This window comes from Oncorhynchus nerka, linkage group LG4 (genome assembly GCF_034236695.1).
Source record: "Oncorhynchus nerka isolate Pitt River linkage group LG4, Oner_Uvic_2.0, whole genome shotgun sequence".
NCBI lineage: Eukaryota > Metazoa > Chordata > Actinopteri > Salmoniformes > Salmonidae > Oncorhynchus > Oncorhynchus nerka.
The window spans coordinates 70,810,299-70,817,587 of record NC_088399.1 but is presented as its reverse complement, the minus strand read 5'-3'; the positions used below and the strand labels follow the sequence as shown (position 1 = coordinate 70,817,587).

The 7,289-nt window shown below is 43.5% G+C and overlaps 1 long non-coding RNA gene across 2 annotated transcripts; it reads right to left on the bottom strand.

The window, feature by feature from the left end:
* Positions 1–1,613: 1,613 nt before the first annotated feature.
* On the bottom strand, positions 1,614–5,777 carry LOC115129034 (uncharacterized). Of its 2 annotated transcripts, none has more exons than XR_003863591.2 (4): positions 4,193–5,777; positions 3,916–4,094; positions 3,330–3,506; positions 1,614–3,220 (listed from the first exon to the last, which is right to left on the bottom strand). It is a non-coding gene; the product is annotated as an uncharacterized LOC115129034 (long non-coding RNA). The 2 variants fall into 2 exon arrangements; XR_003863592.2 differs by having other exon boundaries at positions 3,916–4,046.
* Between the last annotated feature and the right edge of the window lie 1,512 nt (positions 5,778–7,289).

Genomic DNA, 7,289 nt, shown 5'->3' with positions numbered 1-7,289 from the left:
GCAGACCACATGCTGAGACTATTGTTGGGCTAACCAGTAGGACAGGCAGCAGGGCATCACAAACAGCTGAAATGACAACTGGGTACGGAGAACCCAAATGCCGTTTGATACTTTGGTCCTCGTGGACGTGAGCTGATCATCCTGGTCTACAGTACATGTGTATGATGTCTTCGAACCCAAACCCCCATGTCTACCTGTATAAGATTACTGTACAATTAAGATATACGGTAGGGGGCTCAGCAGGAGTCTGCAGTGATGCTGTGTCTGTACTAGCCTATTACCCTTTCTCAGATAGCAGGGAGTGACTGGCTAGTGTCTTCATCTCCTTACCCCCCATCAGATAGTAGGGAGTGACTGGCTAGTGTCTTCACCTCCTTACCCCCCATCAGATAGTAGGGAGTGACTGGCTAGTGTCTTCATCTCCTTACCCCCCTTCGGATAGCAGGGAGTGACTGGCTAGTGTCTTCATCTCCTTACCCCTTCCTCAGATAGCAGGGAGTGACTGGCTAGTGTCTTCATCTCTTTATCCCCCCCCCCCCCCCATCAGATAGCAGGGAGTGACTGGCTAGTGTCTTCATCTCCTTACCCCTTCCTCAGATAGCAGGGAGTGACTGGCTAGTGTCTTCATCTCTTTCCCCCCCATCAGATAGCAGGGAGTGACTGGCTAGTGTCTTCATCTCTTTACCCTCCCATCAGATAGCAGGGAGTGACTGGCTAGTGTCTTCATCTCCTTACCCCTTCCTCAGATAGTAGGGAGTGACTGGCTAGTCTCTTCATCTCCTTACCCCTTTCTCAGATAGTAGGGAGTGACTGGCTAGTCTCTTCATCTCCTTACCTCCCCCCCATCAGATAGCAGGGAGTGACTGGCTAGTGTCTTCGTCTCCTTATCCCCTTCCTCAGATAGTAGGGAGTGACTGGCTAGTGTTTTCATCTCCTTACCCCTTCCTCAGATAGCAGGGAGTGACTGGCTAGTGTCTTCATCTCCTTACCCCTTCCTCAGATAGCAGGGAGTGACTGGCTAGTGTCTTCATCTCCTTACCCCCCCCATCAGATAGTAGGGAGTGACTGGCTAGTGTCTTCATCTCCTTACCCCTTCCTCAGATAGTAGGGAGTGACTGGCTAGTCTCTTCATCTCCTTACCCCTTTCTCAGATAGTAGGGAGTGACTGGCTAGTCTCTTCATCTCCTTACCCCTTTCTCAGATAGTAGGGAGTGACTGGCTAGTGTCTTCATCTCCTTACCCCTTTCTCAGATAGCAGGGAGTCACTGGCTAGTCTCTTCATCTCCTTACTTATTCACAGAGCAGAGACTGTCTGGTATGACGTCACTGCTGGGCGGCAGGGACATCATGATATCTGTCCTATAATGGTCACCGTTAATCTGTGCCTTTCACTACTATGTCACAACTGTGTCAGCTTGTCCTCTCAGGACCACAGCCAAGTACCATTTAAACCCCATACTATTCCATCCCCCAGGCCCCAGTGTGTGTGTGTGTGTAAGAGTCAGAGAGTCTCCTGAATGTTTACATATGAACTGCCAATTAATATAGACCACACGGATCATTCAATAAATCAGATTTATATATGAATAAAGACTTGCTAAAGTGCCCACCCTCTGACTTCTAGGAAGAAGTCAACCCACTTAACCCCAAATGTTCCCCATCATTGTAAAGTCCTAATTATATCTCATTATTATTTATTTCATGTGATTAGTGATTCATTTATATTCTGTATGCCCCTCATTTAAGAAACATTGAAAATCTAAAAGTGAAATCGTAGTGTGAAAGCAGGTGGGCGGGCTGGTTCTACTCTTTTCTGGTGTTTCGTGGAGGAAAACTCCATAGACAGGCTAGAAACGCCAAAATACACTACGCCTGCATTCAATTGCCATCCCTGTTGCCCACAAGCTCCTGATTTAAGATTAAATCATCAATCCTGTTACGCTCAACCCCTTCTACGGTCAACCCTGTTAAGGTCAACCCTGTTAAGGTCAACCCTGTTACTTTATAATATTTTTTTTTCACCTCAAAATGGGGAAACTTTTTGTTGTTGTTGTACAAGTGCAGGTAAAATCAACAACAAAACTCAAAGTTACACATCTCAAAAGCCACCAAATTGGTTGAAGGACCTTAATGTATCTGTGACACTGATTCTGTAGCAGCGGAGGTTGTGACTTCCTACAAACCTCTCAGGCTGGTGTTTACAGAACATTCGGTGCTGTGTGATTAATATAGAACGACCTTTTCAGAGGTCCATTAGACATTCTCTCTGCTTTTGTTCTGGAGATGTTTCTCTTTCGAAACTTGTAATAAACCGGATAGATTTTTCATTGATATTATCAACGATCACTCCTTTTGTTCACCTGAAAATCCCCTTGCTCCTCACATGTTTAGTACACAGACAGGCCATGTCTAGACTTGACAGTTCATGCAGCTTTTGTATTCTGATCATGGAGTTCTGATCAGCGCAATCATTGGGGAAAGCGCAATCATTGGGAAAAGCACATACACTGGCACACGCTCCAACGGCGACAGTGAATGTTTAAAAAAGGCGAGTTTCTTCTATTTTGCGATATTTTTCATGTGGTTTAATCCAAACTTTTACATTGTTTAGCAGTAACATTGGAAACGGTGAAGTCAGCGCGAAACCCCCAGGACTTCATCACCGGATCACGGTAAGTAATTAAGAGAATGTGAAACTTTGTTGTCAGTAACTTAATATACAAGACGTGCACTGATGTACTTCATCCACATAGAAACGAGGAAAGCTGAGTTGCAGCCCGTGCTCTGGGTGGGTATGCCCCCTCCACCAAGGGAAGCTGAGTTGCAGCCCGTGCTCTGGGTGAGTGTGCCCCCTCCACCAAGGGAAGCTTTGTTGCAGCCCGTGCTCTGGGTGGGTATGCCCCCTCCACCAAGGGAAGCTTTGTTGCAGCCCGTGCTCTGGGTGAGTGTGCCTCCTCCACCAAGGGAAGCTTTGTTGCAGCCCATGCTCTGGGTGAGTGTGCCCCCTCCACCAAGGGAAGCTTTGTTGCAGCCCGTGCTCTGGGTGAGTGTGCCTCCTCCACCAAGGGAAGCTTTGTTGCATCCCGTGCTCTGGGTGAGTGTGCCCCCTCCACCCAGGGAGGGTTCCCAAATCAGCAGGTGCCAGGAGTGAGGGGCAAGGTTTGGCCACAGGTATCGAGGGTCCATCCACGTCTGCATCCACATGTTGACCGCCTCAGTCCTGCAAACCCAGAACGAGTTGAACACATTGGGTGGGCAGATTGTGACTGAACTCGGAAGAATATGTGAATAAAAAACCTTTGTATATTGTCTGGCATTCTGTTTCTTACCACCAATCTCTGCATGAGCTGCCGCCTCCTCCTCACTGCATCAGCCGGGGCAGGTGCTCCATTTGGTGGTGGGTTAGGAGGCTCTTGGGGGTCCAGTCTAATCTCTGCATCCATTTCAATACCAAGCCTCAGTGCTATGTTGTGGAGCACACCGCATGCCAGTATTATGTGTGTTACCTTTGATTGTGTTGGAAATGAATGAATTCTTAAAACAGGCCAAAATTTTATATTTAGGTTTGAAATTGCACACCCTAATGTTAGTCAAACAAACTTGCACTACTAATGGGCACTACAGTTACTGAGATGTCCCCTTAATCTGTTCACATTTAGTTGCAATGCTAGTTGAAACTAAATCAATCAGCTGATTCCATTATTTTACAACAGCATTGTTACAAAATTAACAAGCTTCAAGGGGACATCTCAGTAACTGTAGGGCCAAATTAAAAACTGCTGTCAGCTATTTGGCCAGCACCTTTGGGTGTGCAATTTCAATAAAATACTAAATATAAAATGTTGGTATATGTTGCTTTAAGTTGACAATTTTAAAACTCAATTTAAGTTTTGTATTTTTATTAAATGAAGTTACCTTCTCTGTCTTGTAGAGGCGTTTTCCACCTGATGCGTCAGGTTCCTTCAGCAGTCCGATGGTGCGCTCCACAACCGAACTTGTTCTGCCATGAGCCAAATCTTAGCACATTTCCTCTGTTGTTCGGAGTTCTGCAGAGGGAGTGAGAAGCCATGTTTTCAGTGGATAGCCCCGGTCACCTAATAGGGTAAAACCGTTGTTACATTATTTTTGCACGGTTAATATGCTATTATACAGTGAAAAAAAACTCTGAGAAGCCAACCATCGCCACTCTTACCAGCTTCTAGACGCAGGCCTACTCTGCTGTGGCGCAGAATGAATGAGTCATGCGTAGACCCTGGCCACTTGGAGCAAAGTTGCATTCGGGCACCGCAGATGATCTGAACATTCAATGAATGGAAATTCTTCCTGTTAACGTATACATGTTCAGCACGGTTTTCAATGTCTTCCAATAACACAAGAACAGCCATGGTTACTTCTTTCTAATTTCACACACTATTTATAGAACATCTCACCCTGTTTTTAATCCAAAACACTTTGCGTCTAGCAATTAACTCCTCACACCTTTAATTGATCATTCCTAACAAATTGTTCGTAAAGCTGATGCAAAGCTCCCCACAGGCTTGGACTCAGATGCGTCCCAAACTGCAATACCCCTACACAACCAGCAGGACAATCACTTACGTCGGGACTTTGCGAGTAAGTGATCACTCAAATCGGGACTTTGCGTAGAGATAAGATCATTTCCACGTCAAAGTAAGGTTTTATAAATAACTACTTATGTGGTTTTCTGCGTAAGTCATACTTAAGATCAGAATTGACCCTAAGTCTGTTTTATAAATCAGGCCCTAGGTCACTACCCCATCAATATCCTCCCATCATGCTTGTGGTAATGGTAACCTCCCCAAAACTTTTGAAACAAAAAAATCAAATAGACTGTTGTGGATATTATTTAGAAGAAACTGTCAAACTGACATCCTAATCAAAGACCCCTGTTCCTGATGAGCTTTTTTATCTTTCTCAACAAAATCCAATGGTTTACACTTTTCAATGAGCTACCATCAATAAAGGACTAGGTGTAATGAAATAAAACATAATCAATGATCCAACTCCTTGTGACTGACTTGGCCACCGTACGGGAAGTACTATTTGAGGATCGTTATTATTATTCTTTGGTGGATTAGCTACTCATCCTCCGAAACCTCCCTGGCCAAGTAGTTATTAACACAGCCACCCAGACCAAGTAGTTATTAACACAGTGACACAGCTCCTCTCAGCCCCTCTCCACTGGCTTACCGGTAGATAGACTATACACCCTTTGTCTCATGTGTCCATGAGTGAGTTTTAATAAACAGTGTGAACAAGTGAGCAGCCTACAGTTGTTATTTTGCTGAATTTACTTGCACATCTACATATGTATTAGTTTGTCAGTGTGTGAAAGGATCTATACCTCCTTGTCCGTGGTGTAAAGTACTTAAGTAAAAATACTTTAAAGTTCTACTTAAGTTGTTTTTTGGGGTATCTGTACTTTACTTTACTATTTATATTTTTGACAACTTTTACTTCACTACATTCCTAAAGATAATAATGCAATTTGTACTCCATACATTTTCCCTGACACCCAAAAGTACTCGTTACATTTTGAATGCTTAGCAGGACAGGAAAATTGTCTAATTCACACATTTACTGCCTCTGATCTGAAGGACTCATTAAACACAAATGCTTCATTTGTAAATGATGTCTGAGTGTTGTCGTGTGCCCCTGGCTATCCGTAAATTTAAAAAAGAAAGACAATTGTGCTGCCTGGTTTACTTAATATAAGCACTATAAAATGATTCTTTACTTTTACTACTTTCTACATTGTAGAATAATAGTGAAGACATCACAACTATGAAATAACACACATGGAATCATGTAGTAACCAAAAAAAGTGTTAAACAAATCAAAATATATCTTATATTTGAGATTCTTCAAATAGCCACACTTTGCCTTGATGACAGCTTTGCACACACTTGGCATTCTCTCAACCAGCTTCACCTGGAATGCTTTTCCAACAGTCTTGAAGGACTTCCCGCATATACTGAGCACTTATTGGCTGCTTTTCCTTCACTCTGCGGTCCGAATCATCCCAAACCATCTCAATTTGGTTGAGGTCGGGGGATTGTGGAGGCCAGGTCATCTGATGCAGCACTCCATCACTCTCCTTCTTGGTAAAATAGCCCTTACACAGCCTGGAGGTGTGTTGGGTCATTGGCCTGTTGAAAAACTAATTATAGTCCCACATAAGCCCAAACCAGATGGGTTGGCGTATCGCTGCAGAATGCTGTGGTAGCCATGCTAGTTAAGTGTGTTTTGAATTGTAAATAAATCACTGACAGTGTCACCAGTAAAGCACCCCCACACCATAACACCTCTTCCTCCATGCTTTACGGTGGGAAATACACATGTGGAGATCATCCGTTCACCCTCACCACGTCTCACGAGGACATGGCAGTTGAAACCAAAGGACAAATTCCCACCGGTCTAATGTCCATTGCTCGTGTTTCTTGGCCCAAGCAAGTCTCTTCTTATTATTGGTGTCCTTTAGTAGTGGTTTCTTTGCAGCAAATAGACCATGAAGGCCTGATTCACACAGTCTCCTCTGAAGAGTTGATGTTGAGATGTGTCTGTTACTTGAACTCTGTGAAGCATTTATTTGGGCTGCAATTTCTAAGGCTGGTAACTCGAATGAACTTATCCTCTGTAGCAGAGGTAACTCTGGGTCTTCCATTCCTGTGGAGGTGCTCGTGAGAGCCAGTTTCATCACAGCGCTTGATGGTTTTGCGGCTGCACTTGAAGAAACTTACAATTTTTCATATTGACTGACTTTCATGTCTTAAAGTAATGATGGACTGTCATTTCTCTTTGCATATTTGAGCTGTTCTTGCCATAATATGGACTTGGTCTTTTGCCATATAGGGCTATCTTCTATATACCACCCTACCTTGTCACAACACGGCTGATTGGCTCAAACGCATTAAGAAGGAAAGAAATTCCACAAATGAACTATTAACAAGGCACACCTGTTAATTGAAATGCATTCCAGGTGACTACCTCATGAAGCTGCTTGAGAGAATGCCATGAGTGTGCAAAGCTGTCATCAAGGCAAAGGGTGGTTATATAAAGAATCTCAAATATAACAAATTGTGATTCTTTCCAACACTTGTTTGGTTACTACATGATTCCATATGTGTTACTTCATAGTGTTGATGCCTTCACTATAATTCTACAGTGTAGAAAACAGTAGAAATAAAGAAAAACCCTTGAATGAGTAGGTGTTCTAAAACTTTTGACCGGTAGTGTATATTCATGCAATTACATTTATTTTTGATACC